Here is a 23,011-nt window from a genome sequence, read left to right on the forward strand (position 1 = left end):
CGCAACAGATCAGTCCATGTATGACTGTATGGGACCAACAGTGTGATTTAGACCCTCACTGCAGTCCTTCGGGCATTCGCCACATTCAGGTGCATGTGTCTGACCAATGTCCAGCTGACAGAGTAAACACACTCATATGTGTTCCTGCTCTAATGGCGTATTGATATTCTTGTTACTGCCCTCTTCCTCACAAACAGCCACTTGAGATGGTCAGCACTTTAAAGGGATGTTCAGCACTCTGAGATGAAGCCAGAAAAAATGCGCGAAGCCCCTGCGGATGTGAAATGGCATCTGGAAATACAATTTCCTTTACGGAGTGGTCGAGGCAAAACGCAGCAGCTGATTGTGTTTATGCAAGGCGGACCACTCTCCGAGAGAAAATGAGAAACTGATGTGAAATTCCAGAATTGTCTGAGGAACTGTGGGAAAAAAAATACATGTAAGTGAAATATACATCCATATATATATATATATATATATATGTGTGTGTGTGTGTGTGTGTGTGTGTGTTAGAAAGTAACTGTTTGTGATGTTAGCATTGTTTTTTTTACTGGACTTGGTGAGAATGAAACTGATCCTTCACTCACTGTTATTTAATAGAAATCAATAAAACAGCACCTACATTTCTATTGTTCTGGTAAGAGCTCACATGAATCCTGAAATTAGAATACATTATACATGTACTTATAACTAGAAAAGTGTATTTCCTGATGGTAGCATAAAATAGTTGATCAACCTAAGAGGTTTCCACTTTCAGGCAGTTGCTGGGGAGCTGCTACATGGTGGCACAAGAGGGCAACACTGTTTTTGCTAGGTGGTTGCTCTGGATTTATTTAATGGTTAATAGGAGGTTGCCATTGTGTTGACAGGCAGTTAGTATAGGGCTGCTAGGTGGTCGCAGTGTTGCTATGTGGTTGCTATAGCATGTCAGGTGGTTGCTGTGGTGTAACAGAGTGATTGCTATGGGGTTGCTAGGTAATTGCTATGGATTTATGTATTTGTTGGTAGATGGATGCTTTTGCATGGCTAGATGGTTGCAGCAATAAAAGCCAAAACCATCCATTAAAAAGATTCAGGGAAACTGAAAGTGGTTCTTCTGATGTCACATATGACATTGCTAGGTGGTTGCAGTGTTTAAAAAGTTGTTGCCACATGGTTGCTATGGTGTTACAGAGTGGATGCTATGGGGTTGCTACATGGTTGCTATGGTGTAGCCAGGTGGTTGCTATTATTTTAATTGCTGGTAGGTGGTTGCTTTGGCATTGCTAGGTGGTTGTTGTTGTGTTGCTAGGTGGTTGCTGTGAATTTATTTACTGGCTGGTATGTGGTTGCTGTTGTGTTGTTAGGTGGATGCAGTGTTAAAAAACAAAACCATCCATTGAAAAAATATTTAGAAGATTATTTTATAAGAACAGCTTCCTGGTTGGAGGAACGCTGGCTCCTTGTGAAGCTGCCTGAGAGGCGGGAGTATGCATGATACGCCGCAGGTCTGGGATGAGCGCTGTAACAATCAGAAGGTAATATTTAATTAGTTTTATTGCTCTTTTTATTGAGTTCAAACTAATTCTGCCGTAATCAAATATTCCCTCCAAGGCTAATATTCACTCCGAAATGGATCAACATTCCAATATCCAGCAAAATGTGTCTCAGGGGTGAAGAGCCCAGAGCTTTTTTAGTTTTTATATATAGAATTTATTTCTAATCATTTTCTACCTAATTTGAAATGACCCAATTCCCATTTATGTGAACTCCCCAATCTGAATGCCACTGATGCAGCATCGCTAGGTATCCAGCATGCTCGGAGTAAAGCAGATACACCAGCTAACCGACACCTGTGCTGACCTACATCACACTAGGAGTGATATGGGGAGGAACTGCCATCCACCCACCCCTGAGTCAGCAGGGCCAGTGGTGCTCTCTCTGACTCTGGCTACTGATGGCAAGCTGCTACTGACGGCTACTGATGGCAGGACTTAAGGCAGCGATCCTTGGATCATAGTGGCAGTGCCTTAGCCCAAGCCCTCTGGGAGTCCCCTGGATAAACATGTTAATCCAAGTCATATTGGAGTGTTTCTATTGGTCCATTCATCATGAAACTTTGATACGTTGTAAAAAACAACTCCAAATTCAGGATGACAAAGCGCACATTTTTTCCTCAAAGCAGAGCAGCTAAGCTTGAGTAGGCAGTGGTCAGAGGTCCAGGTTTAGGCTGTTGTTGGAAAAAGTAATCAGCTGGGGTTTCAGAACTGCTGTGTTTCCAAGACTGAGCAAAAAAAGAGCAAAGCTTTTTGCTTTTTATGAGTTAACTGACCTAATCTGTCTACCTTTGCCATAATTGAGCCTCATATCAGCCTTTTCTTTTTCCCTATCAACCAGAACTTCCATTTCTCCTTTCAGAGTCTAAATACTTCAGCGAAATATAGGATCTTTCATAAATCAAAAATGGTGCTTATATAAAAAGCCTCAATTTGCCTTTGAGTAACCGGGGGACCTTTGCTCTCCACTCTGTGTTAAATTGCACTTTTCCGTTCCGTGTCCCTCTGGAAATAACATTACTTGGGAAAGCGCTGCCGCAATTTTAATTCTAACTGGCTTTTTGACGAGTACAATTGGAGGAAGGTTTTAAAGGCTTTTCTCTAAGCTGGGGAAGTCATTGTTGGATAATCAGAGCACCTCACGGGTGAATCTTCACCCTGATGTTTTGAGGAAACATGTTGAAACTGTCTCCCATTTACTGCGTGTTGACATAGCAGATTAACAATTAATTTGCAGTAAAGGAAGGCAGACGTGAGCCTGAGATTATTTGCGGTGAACTCGCCACATTCTGCTGGCTGAGACTCGTCTACGCTGGGAAGTTTCCCAAATCGACAACTCGCAGAGTTTGATTCAAAAGAGCCAGTGGCTCTGAAAAACTCAATTTTCCTAATCACTGGTGCAGTTTCAGCATGGCTGGCTGCAATCCCTCTACATCACAAAACACCCTTCCACCCAGGCCAGGCTGCTGAGGGAGAATACCACCCCCCTCCCCACCCCCAACTCCCCGCCGAACCCTACTCTCCATTCTCTGTAGAAGAAACTGAAGCTGCAGTCCAATTCAGTCTGCATTTATTACTGCAAATGTGAGTGTTTTCACACTATTTGATCTATAAGAGTCAAGCCTGGGAGATTTAATGGCGGTTGAAAGTTTAATTAGCCAATAGCAGTGAAGCAGTGGTTTATACGAACACACACACACACACACACACTGTTTGGTCTCAGACCTCCATCTATTCACTACATTTCCAGCTAATTTGAGCTGAAAACAAAAACACAGAGACATTCATCTATAAAGCATCACCATGTATCCGACTCCTTTACTGAAGCTCATAAACTCCCCTTCCGTTTTACTGCAGCGGGACACTTTTACCATCTGAAATTAAAACCACCTCTTCTCTGAACTGGCCTTTTAAATGCGACACATGATCAACCGTAATAACAATGTGCTTTCTGGACCGCTCACATCGTGATTAACGGACCGCTTCATCTGCTACATCACTTACAGTTATAGTTTATGTGATAAAAAGTTTAACTGTGGTGTTTTTATGCAAACGGCTCTTAAAAGCTGTCAAGATGAGTCTGGAAGCTGGAGTCTGGAAGAGAGTGTGGTATCTGGCCCCAAGACTTTAGCAAGAAGAGGTAGGACAGATGGATCGGTGTCTGTCATCCTGTCGTTGGTTTACTGGTTGTCCTTTATTGGACCACTTTTGGACGCTGCTGACCACTGCATACTGGGAACACCCCACAAGACTTGGCTGTTTTTGAGTCCGGTGTCTCAGTTTCTTATGCTTGGCCATTTGTCCTGCTTTTAACACATCACATCCAACCCTTGACAGGAGCCACAGTAGATGGAGATAATTATATATATATATATATATATATATATATATATATATATATATATATATATATATATATATACAGATTATTATTATTATTATTATTATTATTATTATTATTATTATATGGGGCACATACTGTACATGACACCATATCCTGATATGCTATAAAGATGTGTATGTGTGTGTCTCATGCTGGTCCATTGCTGTGTTGTTCAGTGCTGAATGACAGGCGCAGTGTGGGGACAATGCGACGGGCCTGTCTGTATGCATTATTGAAAAATGTCAGCCATGCCCTCAGGTTTGCATTCCGAGTGTGTAACTAAGACTCTGACCGTGGTCAGTGGAGCACACTGCATTAACAAGATGGAGAAAATCCCCAAATAAATAGTGACCATTTCAGTAATGACCGAGAAAAAGCCTCAGCAGCTCTTTCCCACGAGCCTCAGAAATGGCTCCGGAGTATCCGGAATGTGCTGTAGTCTGGTGCATTTGGAAAATTGCTTTTTTTTTTTTTGTAGACCACGAATGTGATGCACATAATGGGGAATAAATATTTATGGCGGTTGATTGTTGCCTAAGACAGACTCAGATGTGCCTCTGAGTTCTTTGCGTCATTGTTAGACGCAGGCCGACGACACAGCGCTCGGAAAAGCTCATTAAAAAGCAGTTCTGAGCAGCTTCCTAAACCTTAAACTTTAATAGCGGCTCATTAACACTGATTCTTTTTGCCGACGCCTGATTCCCGAATCACTCCACGGTGATCTGACTGAGTTGAGCCATCCATCATGACGTGATTTTCATTGGAGATGGGCCTAAATTGGGGTAATAGTAGGGTACTTACCAACCTTAATAGTGAGATAATATGCATTAATCTCAATCAATACCCCTTTCGCAATTAACACTGTCCTTCCTTTATGAAATTTTAACGATCTGAGGACCATTGTGCTTCGCGAGAGGAGGGAAACTAAAGCATTAAATTGTGATTAAAAGGCCAATTAAGAAGGAGAGCAATCTCTGAAGGTCCAGAAACAGTTTACATGCACACTATTTAAGGATCAATGTGCGTCTCTGCGGGCCGCTAGAAGACCAATATGCTTTTAAGCACCGTGACGCTATAAAGCCATTTTACCCTTAGTCTCGACTAAGACTGGCAGTTTTCCATACGCAGATTAAATGCAGATTAAATGCTAACAGGCTTGTTGTACTGAAGAGTTTAAAGAGGAATTACAGCTAAGTCTTTACATAATTCTGTTGTCAAAATGTAAACAAAGCCATTCAGAGTGATTTCGGTCTGAACGGTATAAAAAAAGGCAAATGTTGAAAATATAAATAATGAGAGTTTAATCTCTGGTAATTTTTCTTCATAGCATTTGACAGTCTTTGCTTTCAGCATGTTCAAACATGTTAGGTATAACTGAAATATGTATTAATGATCCCACTTTATACCCAGATTACCTTTATAAATGGTTTACGTTTGGTTTAAATTTCTTTATGTGTTTATTAATGAGTATTAATTAGGTTATAAATACCTCACATGTCATTAATAAGTAGTTATAACACATTAAAAAGGTCTTTTACCAAACAATGAGCCACATTCTCTTCTTCTCTTTGAAGCTCAGATGTTTCTGCTTCATTTTCTTCCTTTTTTCTTCTCCATCAGTTAGTGCTTAACCTCTCGACTTTAGCAGATCTTTCTCTGAAGTATTCTATCATTTAACCCCAATGTGGGTCATCAGTCTTTTATTCACAAGCTCATCTGGCCTTCTCATTTTCTCCTGTTTAGTTTGATGTTGCTTATCAAGAAAAAAACACCAAAAAGGGCTTTATTATATAGAACCATGGCAACTGTGTTATATGCATTGGTGGGGAACCTTTTATAGATGTTCTATATAGCACCAAAATGAGTACCACTAGTTTTGTGAGAAAGCCTTGTGTAAACAGGTGAACTTAGGCTTGTTTTCTAACTAATGATTGGAGAACAGCACAGTGTACCATCACCAAAACTGCTAACCAGTCAATGATTTGAACCCAAGGCGACCTTTTATTCAGTAAAACTACAAAATAATGAGTCACTTTCTAAACAATTCAGTATCTCCTAGAAATGATTCACTCTCTACAATAAAAAAAAAAATACTATAAATAATTAACTTCTATTCAGTGTCTACTATGATTGATTCAGTAACTGTTATAAAAGATTCATTATCTACTATAAATGATTCAATAACTGCTATAAATGATTTAGTTTAGATAAGGATTCAGTACTAACAATGCAAGAATTCAGTGTCTACTATAAAGAATTCAGCATGTATCATAAATGGTTAGTAACTGCTATAAATGATTCAGTATCTACTATGAATGATTCAGTAACTGCTCTAAATGATTTAGTAACTGCTATAAACGATTCAGTAACTGCTATAAATCATTCAGTATCTACTATAAATGATTCAGAAACTTCTCCAAATGATTCAGTAATGTAAGTCGCTAGAGGACGAGGAATGACCAAACTCAAACTCATCAGACCAATCAAACCCTGTAATCTGCGCTAAAGGAAAGCGGTGCATGGTTTAGAGATACTGACACACGGACTGTAGTGAGACAAAATTGTCCCCAAGACTTTTCAGATTTGGCACTAATTTACAATCAACACTGACTAATACCTCCAGCTCTCAGAGGCTGAATTCATCTCCTCTCATTAATATTTCTCTCCGTTTTGAAATCAGATGACCCCAGCTTGAGTGCCAGACTGTGATTCGGGCCTGGTTTAATCCGTGTGTGAAAGCGTGCCAGAAGCGGAGGGTGGTGTGTTTTATTCTGAATGGAGTCAGAGCTGGGTGCTCGATCCCGAGGCTGAGTGTGAGATGATATGCTAATAATGTATGAAGCCTGTCTGTGTCTGCTGGAACGGCTGCTATCAGCCCGGCCTCAGCACAGAGACGCTGATAATAACGGCTGCAGCAGGAATAATGCTCTTCACTTACACACACACACACACACACACACACACACAGACACACAGACAACTTCAAATATCAGGTCTTTCACTCGTGCTTTCTTGTTGTCTCTGTGTTTCTCTTCCCTCTCTCTCTCTCTCAGTGATGACAGGGTCGATGGTTGAGTGTTTCTCTCTCTCTTTCCTGAAGCAATGCCAAGCTCTCTCTCTCTCTCTCTCTCTCTCTCTCTCTCTATCACTTCCTTTTTTTTTGCTTTATCTCCATCTATTGCTTTATCTGTCTTTACTTCTCTCTCTCTCTTGTTTATCTCTCTCTATCTTGCTTATCTCACTCTTTCTCTCATGCTCTCTCTCTCTCTCTCTCTCTCTCTCTCTCTCTCTCTCTCTTTCTCTCTCTCTCTCTCTTTCTTTCGCTTGACCCCTATCTTGTTTTTCTCTCTCTGTCTTGCTGTATCTCTCTCTCTCTCTCTCTCTCTCTCTCTCTCTCTCTCTCTCTCTCTCTCTCAGTGGGTGGGTGGAGGTGTGTGTGTGTGTGTGTGTGTGTGTGTGTTGGGTCAGTCAGTGTGGGTGAGTCAGGCTCTCGTCTTTGATCCCAGGATGAGCCGCTCTAACCCCGAGCAGCAGCACAGTAACACCACACCAACCTGCACGACCTCTCCGCTCTCTGCTCTGTATATATGTGTGTGTGTGTGTGTGTGTGTGTGTGTGTAAGTGTGTGTAGCACAATGACATCAGACCCCTGCTCCTTTACACTGTACAGTAAACACACTCAGACGTCTCGCTAAGCATAACGCAGACTCGCCCGTCCTCAGGAGGGCAAACAAAGTGTCCCAGAGTCAAAACACCTTCAGATTCCTGAAATCTCCTGCAGAACCGCACAGCACACAGACACCGAAGCCCACCTGGGTTTGTTTCACCTGCATGTTCTAGATATTCCAGAGGAATTTGATCTTAGTAAACACGTTTAACCCTTTGAACCCCAAAGGCCTTCATTACTCTCAATTACAAGGCACTAATTGGCTCGAATGCAACTACAGAGCCTACAGCTCATCTACATGGCAGGGGTTTCTAATAAAATGGCCAGCGATTGTACACTCTCCAGCCTCCAGCCCTCATCCGTGTCAATGATACAGAGTCCTGCTGTGGCTGGACGTTGAGGGTGTGGAAGATTCTGTCTGAGATGCCCCGGTCTGCACTGGGCCGGGACACTACGCTCCAGTGCTATAAGCGCATGATTAGTGTTCAATGAGCCGAGAGCACCCCTCCTTCACTCTGAAAAAGCTTCAGGCAGCAAGATAAAGGGTACTATATAAAAGTAATCTATCACCCATAGACTTTATTACCTGTGAAATGGGTCACACAGTGTCCTCATGTAGGCTACCTGAACCTCCACGGTCATCCAGAATCAACAGATTCTGTGTCTGGTGGTGTGTCGCCTAAGTCTGGCAGATAAGTGTGTTTGCCCAAAGTAAATAAGCTAACCAGCTTGACATGCGAGAGAATGCTAACTAGGGAGGGGCAGGCTAAGATGTAGGATGTAGGACCATTACTACAACATGAACAGGACATGGCTGGAGTGCAGACCAGGTCCAGGAGAACTACCTTCTCACAGACAATCATATTCACAATTGGTTTTGGACATAGATGGAATTTGGCTTCCACCAGCAGAGAGAGTGAAGGGCCTTGCTCAAGGACCCAACAGTGGCAGCTTGCAAAGCCTTGGAATTGGATCCACAACCCTGTCATCAATAACCCGGTGCTCTAACTGCTGAGCCACCACTGCCCCCCCCCCCCATCTGCATTTCAGAAGTCTTTAAGCCTTAATTGGCTGAATGGGGTGTGTTGGATTTGGGTTGGAGTTGAAACCTAAGGTAGCTTTTCAGGAGCAGGGTTGGAGACCACTGGTGCCGGCTGACATGGTCTATTGACAACATGAGCAGATAGGCCAATAGGCTTTTCCTTCGGATACAGATACAGAGGGAAGGGAGCAGTACCACTGGAAATTTTAGGAGGCAGTATAGCCAATAGCCAGAATAAACTTATAGCCTCCACCCTCGCCATGTTTGTTGTTGTCAGACCCTGAACTGCCCTCTAGTGGATGTACTGCCGAACATTCATGCCAACATAAAGGACGCATAGAAGCATGTGGGCAGTGAAGGTGCATCGTACAACATTTTTAGGGGAGTATAAATGAATTCTAAGAACCTTTAGGCTGGAGTTCAGTCTTGACAGAGTTGTGGTGCGCTCCAGTCATCTTGATTAAACCATATTTAATTAATGATTTGGTCTTTGGGTCTCATGCAAATGGTGACGTGGACATAGTGAATAACTTCAGTGATGTTCCTCCTCTCAAACTTAACAACTTGACCTGGTTTGAGAGAAGTGATGGTTTACCATTGGCACCATATTACCTGGTAGGGTGTAAGCCTCCATTACTTTACATTACATTACAGGATTTGGATGATGAGGATGATGGACTTTATTATTATTATTATTATTATTATTATTATATTAGCATGTAACACACAGACATTCATTGTGCAGACCTGGTTATCTGTCAGTGCTTTTATTTACGAATGCCCCGAGCCTGTGTTGAATACTGAGAGGAGAAAGGAAACAGCAGCAGCAGTGCTGAAGCTGACACCAGCACAAGGCCTGCAGCAGCTCTCCTGGGGTTGCCTAGTTACTGGACAGCTGCCTGTCATCGTCCGCTGCCTCGTGTCTCATCTCTTGTGATTCGAAATGCCTGCCTTTCCCACACAAAGTCTCTGCCAGACAGGACAAAGGAATGGAATCATCACAGAAGCCAGTAGAGCTACGCTGATGCCCATGTCACAATGCAGCGGCAAGCGCTTACAGCTCAGAAACACTGCACTACAGTCACACCAGCGCTGTCTTCCCTTTCCCACCACTCCCCCACCCCACACCTGCCAGAGAAACCCACTCTGAATTTTTGCCACGTCATCATGCAGAACTATATGATACTGTGCATCTGTTAGATCCTTCAGGTTCTAGGTATCAGACAGGACAGGCAAGTGTGAGGTACAGTCTCCAAAGTGTATTGTGTATTATTATGGGTATGGATATTAATAGCTAGAACTATGGGTTTTGTTTTAAGCAAAATACTAATACACATTTCGGAGTTTGGACCTCACAGGTCAATGATTGGTATCTAGAACACATTAAACCTGCAATGTACCAGAACCTGTGCAAAGCTACCCTGAACTTCTCTACTATCTGCATCATAACCTTTATCAAGCTTCAAACAATAAGAGAATAAAAGGCAAAGCAAAATAAAAAAAGTTGAGAATGAAACAAACTAAATTAAAAATTCTTATTATTTGTAATTAAAACATTTTCAAGTAGAACCTGATTGATGGTGGTCTTTAATCCCCATAGCAACACAGTCTGCAAAAGTTTGAAAGTTATCAGCCAATTCTATAAGTGTGTTTGATGGCGGAGGTGTGTGTAAAATTCATAGAGTTCATTCATATTTTATTTGAATTTCCTCTTGGTGGCGTAATAGAGCACTGTTTTTAAGCAGAATAACACAGTCAGAGCTAGCCAGGCTAAAGTACAGCCTTTTAAACATGGTGGAGGTAGTTCCCTCAACAACTCACAGTCAGAGTTAGCCAATCTAAAGTCCAGCCTCCAAATATGGTGGAGGTAGTTTCATCAATCACTCACAGTCAGAGCTAGCCAATCTAAAGTCGAGGGTCCAAACATGGTGTAGGTAGTTTCATCAACATCTCACAGTGAGAGCTAGCTGGGCTAAAGTCCTGCTTCCAAACATGGTGGAGGTAGTTTTACACACTGCCTCTGTAACTAATACTCACAAAGTAATCAATGATAGCGCACAATTTATTAAAAAGCATATGTTTACATTTATTTTGTCGAAGATACAGCCTTGTTTTATAAGTAATATATATTACAATGCATATATGCTGCATTTTTATGAATTCATATTGTGCATTTATCCCCCATGGAATAAGTTGCATCATTTCTTTTATTTAAGCCTCACCTTTAACCCCTTAAACTGCCTATGGACAGGAGTTTAAACAAAGTTCCATTACCAAAGAATAAAAGAATAGCCCCAACCTAAACATCTAATGAGATGTGTAGGTTTCTTGTATGCAGCATTTTCTCTGTTTCTCTGTGACTCACCTTCTCATGAGAAATGTTCAATGAGGTTGAAAAGTGCAATGGCAGTTTTTTTTCCAACCAGCATATGAGTAATTAGACTCTTTCTATATATAAAGCCCTTAACATCAGATTACAACCATGAACATTCATGAGTAGGTAGAGCCAGGACACAAACCAGGCGACCCCGGTGTACATCCAAAACACCAACATCCAGCAGAGGATTTGCATCCCTACGTGTATAATGGTGTTGTTGCCAGATTTTCTGTGTCCAACTCCATCTCTCTGAACCTGTCGACGGGGTGTAGCTCACAGCTTGCTCTGGTGTTTAGAGGCTCTTGAAAATCTTGATTGGGTGCTTCAGGCGTGCTAGATTCTGAGAGCAACTAAACACAGCAGGGAGCTGCTCCAGGAGAGACACTGAAGTTATATAAAGAATCGTATATGCCCATAGTTCTAGTGAAGCATAAATGAGGAAAATCATGGAATTGCAATATCACAATTCCTACATGTGGATAAAGAGGCCTTCGTGAAATTGCCCTTCTGGTTGTGGAAGGAAAAATGATATGAGGATACTGGTAGTTTAGTGGATAAGAGAGATGAATCAGGAACCATTCGGTGTCTGGGTAAATAGGGTTGGATATGACTAGCCTGCTACTGTTGCCTTGGTTGCTACAGGTGTTTGGACAAGACTTTAATAAAGCTGAGTAAAGAATAACTTCTATACTAACTTCCAACCTTGCATATAACTTAGAAAAGCAGAAAACAGAAATCTTATTACAATATCCCATATATTATTATTATTATTATCATTATTATTATATTTCATTTTATCTGCATGGACTTTATCATTCTCACTGACATTTTCATCTTGTATGACTTGTCGCCACATGAACCTTTTTTTTATTCAGTTTTATTTTATTGTCTTTATTCCTGTTTGGATTTTTATTATTATCCGATGTCGACCTGAGGAGGATGGGTTCCATCTCGGACCCGGATCTCTGTAAAGCTGCTTTGTGACAACCTTTGTTGTAAAAAGTCTAAATAATTCAAATTTAATCGAATTGCATTGAATAACAAATGTCAAAAAGAGAGGTGTAAGTTGTCATTTTTATTTATTAACTGATAAAACGACGCATGGATAGCAGTTAGAGTTTTGTTTGCAGTTGTTTGTGTTTGCTTGCTGCTCACTTTGCCAGTCCTTTCATTTATTTTGAATGCTGATCATTTTAGGTTTCTTAATAAACTTTCTAATTGGTTTCCTTGGTGTCTTAGACAATATCACCTGTCAGAGTCTTACACTTCTTCACCTCCAACAGAACCTCTCCAAGACTCTGAAACTGATGACATTTCAGCTTCTATCCTGGCTGATTGATTTTTGCTGATCATATTGCTTTACTCTGATAAAGTTGTAAACTGGAATCCATTGGTCAGTTTGTACCTCTGAGGGTATTGTCTGGGGGAATCCAGATGCAGATGCGTTGCCATGCTGGATAAGCGTGAAAAAGATTTGCTTTTAATGGAATAATAAAGGTTGGCCTTTCTAGGTAGAAATACCTAAACTTTAATATTACTCTCTTAGTCTTGTCAGAGTAAAACATTGGCATTGTCAGGCAAAAACCTTGCTTATCCATATTTGCTGTTCTTTACTTTTTGGCATAATTTCAATTTGTTATGTTTATCGTATTAAAATTGAATTATGAATGGACCAATAGAAATGCTTCAAAATGACTTCAATAAATAAAATCTTATTACATAGACTTTCATTTAAAAAGTTTTATTTTCTTCTTCTGAAAAAAAGTTGCTGTTTTGGAGGTACAAGGTATTTGCCTGATAGTAGTGATATGCACTATTCTAGTAAATGTCAGAGATCGGTAGACTTGGAGCGTTAAATCTGTGAAAGTTGTTCTCAAAAATCTCAAAATATCAAAACCATCAAAAAAGACTGTGCTGACCGTTCTAGTGTTAATATAATAACAGAATTCATGGTAGTATTTGAAAGCCCTGAGTATAAAGGCTGGCCTGTCTCTGTACTGTAGTGTAATGTTTTTTTTGTTGTTGTTGTTGTTGAGAAACTGCCTCAGCCCTGCCTGTAAATACCGCACAATAAATGATTGCTGAGGATCAGCTTCTGGTCTGAACATCGTTTGTGAGATAGAGGCAGGTCTGAAAATGACTCTTCGGGAAGCAGCGTCGGTGTGCTTCTGGCCTTGGAAATAGCCAAGCTGAAGGCATTTTATGCCATAATCTTGTCTCAATTGGCACTTTGTCACGTTGTGTTTCCACGACGAGGCAATTGAAAAGCGATGGCGCTGAGGCCTCCACCGGACCCAGACGAGAGGTCTGTTGACATTTATTGTCTCTGCCCAGGGACAGCTCCATTCTCACGCATATTTCAAAGCCTGGGCCAACACTAACTCCAGCAGGGCTCCGGAGCTCCTTTCTCTGAGGCTGCTGTCTCTAAAGGAGCGCTACATGAGTGCAGCGTTGTTGTTGTTTAGAAGTGTCCTTGCCCATAATTAAAATTTCTTATCGGCGAAGTGTCATGGGCATGGGCTTTTGGCAACAAGTCAAACAAAAATAATTTGCCGCGGAGAGATTGTTTACTACTGCTGCAAATACTTAGTGATAAACTGTTTTCTGTGTGTGTATGTATGTGTGTGTGTGTGTGTGTGTGTGTGTTTAGATGGCTACAAACATTGCCTGACATCCTGAAAAACAATCCAGTGCTCACCACCAGTCAATTAATTCTGCAGAGTTTAGTAAATATTAAGCTTAGCATTGACAATGAACAAAAAAAGGCCGTAACAGTATGATTACTTCTGACTATTTCCACCTGAACCAAAAAACAAACAAGCAAACAAACAAACAAACAAACAAAAACAAAAACACTCAATGACATCCTTACACTTATTTGGGTTAATCCTATGCAACTATGCCACCATTTCTTCATTCTAGCCAGGCGTCATTTGAATATTCTCTGTCTTCTTCCCGGGGAGATACCTTATGCAAATTTGATAAGTGGCAGCTCTGCCAAACGGCAATGTTATTAAGTGCTTCTGGAGGAAAGGAGGTCTTTCGAAACATTTTGTACCAAACTGAAACATCCTGTTATGTATTTCCAATCACTCACCACTTAATGAACCTAATCTACCCTATAGATCTGCTATATATCTGCACAATTCATTGACCAGACATTTGCTGTGTGGTTGACCATTCCATGGTAAATGAAGTGTGTGGTGCTGGCCTGAGTGTATCAGGTTCAAAGGGGTTGCTAGGGTTTTTAGACACGTCAGAATCACAGGCGGTTGACAGTCGGCCCACCACAGCCAGAAACCCCATCTAGCCAAGTGCAGCTCTGTGGTTCAGAAACTGACCAATGATAAAGAGATTGAAGTTGTGCATCATCAAACTGACAACTTCCAGGGGCTTTAAAAAACTGTCCGGAGTTAGCGCATGTTATGAGGGTCACATAGTAAGCACCTCCCTGCTGAGAGCCATTGTTGTCTGAGCTGTAGCCCAGCCAGCGCACTGCCTAACAGAGTATCTCAGAGGCTGGTGGGGAACATTTCAATTCTGAATCCGAGCTAGATATTTAGTTGATTATCTCAGCAGGCCTGTCGAGCTGTGTAAGTGATAAGGGATACGTTTTGGCAGGCCGCTTTGTAAGACTTTTGCTGGGAGCAGTTTGAGACCTGCAACCTGCAATACTCCATCCACTGACCTGAGTGGAGCACTGCCCCAGGACACTGTGGTAAAGCTCTTATCTCACCCTCAAAGTTTGACAGCATTCCCTTTGCTGTGCTATGCTCACTCCCACTCTACCTTCTCCACTACTTGCTGCAATAGATAGATAGAGATAGAGATAGACAGATAGATAGATAGACCATATATAAATACCAATAGGTGGAACACTATGCTCTGTTTAATGTAAATTCTAGCAAGCTGAGGTAATTCGGGAAGTGGATTACTTCATTTTTACCCAAGTTACAATATCACGTAATCAATCATCTAAAAATTAGGTCTAGTGTTTTCAAGTACACTCTCAGAATAAAGGTATTAAACTGCACATTTCAGGGTACAAACACTTGGCACTCTAGTGGCAAAGTCATTACCTGTCACTAGGGAACATAATTATAAGTGTTATTATTTTATAATTTCATTTCATTTCATTTTAATTGACCACTGACCTGGTGACAACCATGCAGAGCCTAGACCCAATGTATTAGATGGCTGTGCCAGGATTCTTTGGACCAATACCTTACAAGAAACATTGTTGGTTCCCTAAAGCCATGGTCCCTAAAATCAAAGTTGGGTCCAGTCAATACCCCTTTGTATAACCCCCCCCCCCCCACCATCACTAGCAATGCCTCCATCACAAGGAGAGTGAAGACTAATACATGTGACCGGCATCCTTAGGAGGCCAGCATGGCTTTCCAGCTCCAATACAACAGCTAACAGATGCCTGTGCTGACCAACATCCAACTAGAAGTGATGTGAGAAGGAGTGCCATCAACCCACCCCAGACAGAGCAAGGCCAGTTGTGCTCTCTCTGACTTTGGCTGCTGATGGCAAGCAGCATGACCCAGGATTCGAACTGAATAGGGAGTTTGGACATCACTGGAAGCTTTAGGAATATTTAAGAGTATCAGTAAAGACCTCAGGGATGTGTAGGAGGTTCATAAGTTAGTAGAGCAGACATGCAATCCAGTGAGCCTCTTAGAATTAACCAGAAAACCCACTGAACTAAAAACCCAGCAACTGGCTGCCAATGCCCTCAGTGTGGACATTCAGTCGGGTTCTGAATGCGCAAGCCTGGCTTTAGCTCTCTGCCCGATCTATTTTATCCTGCAGTTCAGCAGGCAAGGAAACACTGGGGAGCTGCTTAAGAGGAGCTCAGAGTGGCTTTGAAAAAGCACATCAAACAGGCCCTATCACAAATTCCTAAACTACAATAAGAAGCTTGAGTTGACAGGGGGGCTTTGATGAGTTTCCTACCTTTCAAAAAAAAATGTATCTGTAGTAAAACTAAATGTATGCAGGCAGTGATCAGTTCTTGAACGTGAGAGTGATTCTTTTTTCATTGTCCTTTTTGGGATGTTTTCAGTTGAACTTCATATCACCTCCTATGGCAAATATGTATTGCATTCACCGATCATCTATATCCTTAAAACTACCTGGCTAATATTGTGTGGGTTCCCCTTGTGCTGCCAGAATAGCTCTGACCCCTCAAGGCATGGACTCTGCAAGACCTCTAAATGTGTCCTGTGGTATTTGGCACCAAGACAAACACCCTTTAGATCCTTTAGATCCTTTAGGTTCTGTAAGTTAAGAGATGGGGCCTCCATCGGCATCAGTGACTCCACCCTTTCATCAGTTGACAGTTCATGATTGTCCTTTCTTGGACCACTTTTAGTAGGTACTGACCACTGCATACCTAGAAAAAAACACTGCATAATACCTTCCTGAGATTTTCAGACCCGGTCGTCTAGGCATCACAGTTTGGTTCTTGTCAAAGTGTCTCATTCTAGTGCAGGTGGGCAGTTTCATACTAATGGTTGAGAATAAAAAAGCAATGGCACTTTGTTCCATACCATAAAGCCATCACTGTTGCAGTTTAGACTGTTGCAATATGCTGTTGTGCTTTATGATGTGCATAGTAATGCTGGAAATGACAGCATCACACACATCAGCCAAGCTGTGGAGAGTAGAATTGCTAGAATTCGAGTTGAAATTAGTTGTTTTCTTAGATGTGACTCATTCCCATTACTCTTTCACCTCACATACGTAGTATAAGAGCATACTGCCATTTATTAATGCTTTATTAATAGTGTTCTAATAATTTTTATACTTTCTCATGACACCCAAATTGATCCCCATTAATCTCACGCAAAGATTGTCTTATGTCGAGTGATTTGCATGTAGATTTTCAATTTCTCACGCTTCCCAAAAGGGTTAAACGCTTCAAAGCCAGAGATGCATATATGCGTTATCATAATTGCATCATACATGTTTAATCCACGCTGCACTGCAAAGATAAAATAATTGGGAGGAGAGTGTCGGAAAACAAACTGACAGAGCCGTTCTTGATTGGAAAGTCACATGCTGTAGTTTGGGGAGAAAAAAAAAGCAATCACATCATACACTCTTTATGAGCTCATGAATTCCTAATAGGCTGGACCAGAGCTGAGTCTTAGATCACAGCAATGCCAATAACAACCACGTCTGTGACCTTGGGAATACAGCGGAGATGATTGCCTTCAGAAATCAATGCAGGATTCTCTGATGTGAGAACCCACAGATGAGAGTATGGTCTCTCACAGTGACTTACGTTTTGCCTACAATGAAAGATCTTCTCAGTTGGATGGGTAATATTATTGCAATTCTTAAGAATGTTTTTTGTCATAAAATATTCTTGGCACGTGAATTATACTAGATACTTTGTACACTATACGTCTGTGCACACCCCTTCTATTACATGCATTCAGCTACTTTAAGTTGCACGAAAATTCTGTCTGAAAGACGTCAGACGTGGTATAAAGGAGTATAAGGCCTCCCAGCACTGAGCTGTAGAGCAGGGGAACTATGTTCTCTGGAATGATGGTGGTGCTCCATTCAGCACTTTTGGGATGAGTTAGGGAATTGGGGATGAGTTAGGGAATTGGGGATGAGGTGGGGTGGGGACTGTTCAAAAATCCAACCTTACCAAAGCTCTTGTTGCTGAATGCAATCAAATCCATACAGCAATGCTCCTCCAAAATCTAATAGAATGTCTTCTTTCCTGGACAGTAGAAACAGTTACTCCAACAAAAGCAGGACCAACAACTCTTTTTAACAGCCTTAATTTCTGAACGCATATAAGAATGAGCAGGTGTCCCAATACTTCTGTCCTTAACATGTTACCTTGGTTACATTCAACAAATTACTTTAATTAAATTCACCCTTATTTCCCCTGACCATGATGCGAACCTCAACACAAAACCTAAACCTAACCTTCACTCTGATCCTAACCCCAACCTTACCAGAACTCCACCTGACTACCTGACTGTGATTGGTCCTACTCACTGACTTGCTAGTTGTAAGACCACCTCACCCCCAACTTGTTTGTTCTGAGACTCCTCCCCCTTGACTGTGGTTGGTCCTAATCACTGACTTGCTAGTTCTAATACCTCTCCCTTACATGTGGTTGGTCTTAATCACCACATTGTTCTGGGACCACCCCTTGACCCCTTGTGATTTGTCCCAGTCTATGACTAGCTTGTTCTGAGACTCCTCCCCTGGTTGTGATTCGTCCTAATCACTGACTTACTTGTTCTGAGACTCCTCCCCCTTGACTGGTTGGTCCTAATCACTGACTTGCTTGCTTGTTCTGAGACTCCTCCCCCTTGACTGTGGTTGGTCCTACTCACTGACTTGCTAGTTCTAATACCTCTCCCTTACATGTGGTTGGTCTTAATCAACACAATGTTCTGGGACCACCCCTTGACCCCTTGTGATTTGTCCCAGTCTATGACTTGCTTGTTCTGAGACTCCTCCCCCTGGTTGTGATTCGTCCTGGCTCTGAGACCTCCTCTTGACAGTGATTGGTCCTAATCACTGTCCCATTTGTTCTCATACTATATGTTTTTATGTTTTATAAAGAACCATTTGTTAAAATACATTTTCCCGAAGTAAAAGTGGCACTTCAAAAACATCTTCCAAAGGGACGTCTCTCTTTTTCTTTTTGGCACTCTTGTTTTGAATGTGTGGAATTGTTTCCTTTCTTTTTTTTGGTGTGTTATGTCATGGGTCAGAAGATATGTTATGTCAAGGCCAAGACTGCTTTGACCGTTTTGTTAGTCTCCAAGAGGTTGTGAACAACTTGTTGTTGCTATGGCAGTGAATAAATCTCAGCTTGAAAGTCTGGAGATGTTCAAAGATAGGTGGTCTTTTTATGCAGTGACTCATGCTCTTATGGCCTCGCTTCATTTTACATTCAGAGTCTCACAAAGCCCTAAAATCGGGAGGTTGAGGTCTGCCGGTTGAGACTGCATCACCTCAAACTGGCAAGTCTTTCTCGGAATGGCTACACCTTTCCATAAACTTCCCTCCTAGGTGCGAAAAGAAACTTCGAGAGCTTGCGGAGAAATACAATGAGCCATCGGAACCAATTACTGTCATAATTGTGATGTATTAAACTGAAGTCCTGTGGTACTGCATCCATTACTGTATGTTCTGTGGGTCATTTGCTGCTTAATTGACTTGCTGGAGAACCGTGGGAGAAGCACACAGCTCCCAGCTGTAGAGGCTGTTTATTGTTTCCTCTGGATTTCAATGTGGAACTTAGCAGGTTAATTTCTGGATTACTCTCTGAGAGGGCCTTGGGATACAGAGGACAGGGGGAAGGGTGATTGTGCGTTAGGAGCGAGGCTGCAGGGTGTTGCCGACTGAAAACCTGGACTTTGAGGGTTGGGAATAGGTCCACTCCAGTGGCACGTGCATTTGTAGGATAGAATACAGCTCAGGATCACACGTAGCCTATGGAGGGACTGCAAGGAGCTGACATGGCATGGGGGCAAGACAGCAATGAACACTGGTGGGACATAAATCACCACAGCAGCATTTTAAACCTCTAGTTATACGCAGGTGAGCGATGTCAGGTTCGCATAACGATTCTTTTGTCGCTTGACCTCTCGCCACCCAGCTTGTTCGCGGCAATGCTGTTTCCCTGCTCTCTATTTACTGCGCTTTTGTGTTTGGCTTCTAAACTTTCCTCCTTGCCAGTTGTCATGCATGGTGCATTTTGCTAAGATAAGCACATCCATGCCTGGCTTTTGTGAGTTACAAACTGCCTGTGCATTCCCCGCAGGACAGCCAGCAGATGGTTGATGGTGAGAGGACAATGATGGAGGGTCTGGGAGAGAAAAAGGCAGAGAGAGAGGGAGAAAGAGAAACTCACTGAAAGAAAGAAAGCAATTCTTTCTAACAGTGGTGGATCTGTCAGAGTGTTATGAACACTGTGCAGAGTAACACTGTCTTTTTCAGTTACATTTTGCAGGGCCAAAAGAGCCAGTCCACCTTCAGAGGAAATAAACAACTGTAAGACTACTGCAGATAACTGTCTTTATCACTCCAGCTCTTGAACTCCAGAGTTGTTTTTCAGGTATTGGTTATATATTCTGTACACAGATGATCCAAAACATTAAGACCAGGGATAGGTGAAGTGAATTGCATTGATCTCGTAATGGTGCACAAACGCTACAGCTCAGTTCTCCACACGGTTTAGACCTCACAGAGCTTCACAGGTTTCTTTTCATTGATCTTCAACAGACAGTCGTGCAAGTTACAATAAACATAGGTACACTAAATGTCTAAATGTTTGTGGACACCCCTTCTAATTAATGCATTCAGCTACTTTAAGCTCCACCCATTGCTGATACAGATTTGCAAATGCACACACACACAGCTTGTCTAGTCCCAAGAGCAGATACAGATGAACCTGTTGGCACCATGCTGCCTAATGCCAGGTGTGGGCGAGAGGGGTATAAAGACCCCCAGCATTGAGCTGTAAAGTAATAGAACTGTGTTCTCAGGAATGATGGATGGTGGAGCTCCAGCCAATACTTTTGGGATGAGTTGGAAGTTGGGGATGATGAGGTGGGGTGGTGAGCCTCCAACATCCTGACCTAATGTCGCTGAATCCAATTAAAATCCAACGGCTCCAATGAATCTTTTTTTTATTTTACCTCACATGGACATCCGGGCACATGGTAGCTCCCATATGTATGATCTACATTTGCTTCACCTTGCAGCCCTGCAGAACTTGAAGGATCTCTCTGAACATCCTGGTCCCAGAAAACACCTTCAGAGGCCTTGTAAAGTGAGCCGTTTTGGTTGCATGCATCAAACCAGCAGGTCACTTTGACAAGAACCGCACTGTGATGTTCTAGACAATGGATGTTCTGAGTCACCTCCAAAACATCCGGCAGGTCTTGTAGGGTGTATGCCCCGGTATGCAGAGGTCAGTACCTACCAAAAGTGCTCCAAAAAAAGACAACCGGTGAAATAGCGACAGGGTCATAGGCACCCAAGCCTCATTGATGCTCATGGAGATCGTTCATTATAGGACTCAATAAAAGGATCTTCTGCTACTAACGTCTTGGAGCCAGATACCCCAGATACCTTCAGAGGTCCTGTGGAGTCCATGTCTCAACAGATTACAGCTGTTTTGGTGGCAAATAAGGGAACTACACACTATTAGGCTGATGGCCCTTCTGTTAATAGGATATACAGTGTCTTCTTATATTTGAGCGTGTAGGTATACATGAGAGTGAGGAATGGAAGTGTGGACCCATATACAGACCCAGAATAAAGTGGATCATATCATTCATTTAATATTAGATATTATTTTTCATTAGTTACTACAGTTTGTCATGTCTGATGAATTGCTCAGTCATAAAGTTGGCGGTTGACAAATGGACTGTCCATAGATGGCACCAAAATGTAATTTTATCCTGTCTTAATCAGGAAGCAGTCGGCATATCTAGCTGACTCTCTCCCTCTCTCTCTCTCTCTCTCGTTCTCCATCCACAAAGCATATATTAGGCTATATCTGTGAAGTGAAAGAAACATGTAGGCATTGAAAATCTCAGAATATGTGCGAGTTAAGTGCAATTCAAAAGGCCCACACCCCGCAGACAGAAGCTGTTTGAGCTGTCGGTTTCCCATCGCTTCAGTTGATTCACACAGCACTCATTCTTGCACTTTTCTCTGGCAGGTTTTTCTACAGGTCCCTGCAGCCCTCTTCGTTCAGTGCACTCTTCATTTGAGGGGCTGCCTAATGACTCCTGGGTGGAACAGAGCAGCCTATCGTACCAGGTCTTAACGTCCAAGAGCGGAATTAAAGGTGAAGTGTGCTAGATGAGATTCTTCTTGATATTTTCCAGCTTTGCAAGAATGTGCAGGAAAGTCATGGCCTTTGCATAGTGGTGAGATAGCCTTGTTTGTTTCAGGTGCTGCCTTGCTGGCTTCATTAGGACTTGGGGCAGAGGAGGATAGAAATGTGAGGCATATGATGGCTAAAGCTATCTCCAAGGAGGCACATCACAACATCTGTGAATCCGAATTTGTTTTTTTTAAACATCCACAGCCTGGCCTGGCAGTCTTTAGCTCAGGGTCAGTTCTAAAGGCTTTACTGGACTAGTTTTACTAGTGTACTAGTGGTTGTAATGATAATATCAACAATTTGTTAGCATCAGTTGTGATAAAAGGCTTATATAGATGTCATGTAGCATTTTTCACAATTTTCATCCAGTATGAAAGCTACAACCCTTGCTTGTAATATGCATTGTATCCATAGTCTGCATGTTGTGTTGTATGTGTGCAGTCCTGTGAGTGGCCACCAGGGGAGCTTTCATTATAAAAGAGCCGGGAAAAGCCTGACCTAGGGAAAGATGTTCAGAGCTCCTCCCCTTTGATGACCTGAAAGAACATCCTGCTTAGACCAGGATGACCCGGCACTGCCACTGTCCACACTTGCTAACTTTGTTACAATTTGCCAAACTAATATATTTGCGGGAAATTAGAGATAAGTAGAATTAGCTATTAGCTTTTAGCTACCTTTCTTGCTGGTGTGGTGCCAGGGAGTTATGGTAGTTGTTATGTGTATAGTTTGGTTAGTTGTGTTTTGGGTTAGTTGTTTGGTTTGTTGTTTTGGTGTGTGCTCACCCTGAAGTCATATTTCCGCCATTGATTAACAATAAACCCATACTGATTCATACAATTACACAGAGTCCAGTGTTTGGTCAGGCAAAGGGTTTGGGCAGTGAGCCCATTCTCATTTTCTTTTATGTTCCGACCCTAGACTGGGTCGTAACAATGATTCTGCAGTGTGTGTCTGTAGTTTTCACAGTCTCTCTGTAATAACTGCAGAGTGAATGGCTGTCTCCAATTGGTTGAACCTGGAGCTCCCTCAGTAACAGTAGTCCATCCAATTAGCATCAGTAATCCAACTCACACTAATGGAATACGAAGACCTACTAGTAGACATGACCATGTGGCATGT

At 42.1% G+C, this 23,011-nt stretch overlaps 1 long non-coding RNA gene across 1 annotated transcript; it reads left to right on the forward strand.

Annotated features, from left to right (window-relative positions):
- Positions 1–325: 325 nt before the first annotated feature.
- Positions 326–22,014, forward strand: LOC140541315 (uncharacterized). Its single transcript, XR_011977914.1, has 3 exons — positions 326–439; positions 21,725–21,853; positions 21,960–22,014. It is a non-coding gene; the product is annotated as an uncharacterized lncRNA (long non-coding RNA).
- The last annotated feature ends 997 nt before the right edge of the window (positions 22,015–23,011 follow it).

This window comes from Salminus brasiliensis, chromosome 19 (genome assembly GCF_030463535.1).
Source record: "Salminus brasiliensis chromosome 19, fSalBra1.hap2, whole genome shotgun sequence".
NCBI lineage: Eukaryota > Metazoa > Chordata > Actinopteri > Characiformes > Bryconidae > Salminus > Salminus brasiliensis.